This window comes from Meleagris gallopavo, chromosome Z, assembly GCF_000146605.3.
Source record: "Meleagris gallopavo isolate NT-WF06-2002-E0010 breed Aviagen turkey brand Nicholas breeding stock chromosome Z, Turkey_5.1, whole genome shotgun sequence".
In the NCBI taxonomy this organism is placed as follows: domain Eukaryota; kingdom Metazoa; phylum Chordata; class Aves; order Galliformes; family Phasianidae; genus Meleagris; species Meleagris gallopavo.
In genome coordinates this window covers 60552829-60553194 of record NC_015041.2, presented here as the reverse complement: position 1 = coordinate 60553194, position 366 = coordinate 60552829, and the positions used below count along the sequence as shown (strand labels likewise).

Here is a 366-nt window from a genome sequence, read left to right as displayed (position 1 = left end):
GAGAGGGAGGGAGAGAATTTATGTCTGCTTGTTTTATTATTTTATTTTTACCCTTTTCCACGCCCTTTCAGAACTATCCGCGATTTCCCTCTTTGCGCCTTGCCCTGAGCGGACACTCCCTCTGCCCCTCGCTCCTTACCCGAGAGAGCTGCGCCGTCACTTTTTGCTCTGAGCCGAGCGGACGGAGGTAAGTCGTGCTTCGCTCCGGCCGTGCGTGCACCGCGCATCGCTCTGCCCCAGGGCAGAGCCCTGGCGGAGCTCAGACTCGATGTGACCGCCCCGTCCGATTGCGATGCGGAGCTGCGGGGAGCGGGGGGAGAGCGGCGAGAAGTTGTGGGGTAGGGGGCACTGCGGGTGGGGCCGTGC

General features: G+C 62.0%; 1 protein-coding gene across 1 annotated transcript in view; it reads left to right on the top strand.

Annotated features, from left to right (window-relative positions):
• Positions 1 to 6: 6 nt before the first annotated feature.
• Positions 7 to 366, top strand: part of ELAVL2 (ELAV like RNA binding protein 2) — a 132832-nt gene continuing 132472 nt past the window's right edge. Inside the window, exon 1 of the mRNA XM_031557385.1 lies at positions 7 to 187. The gene's annotated coding sequence lies outside the window, so the exon portion shown is untranslated. The remainder of the gene's footprint in view (positions 188 to 366) is intronic.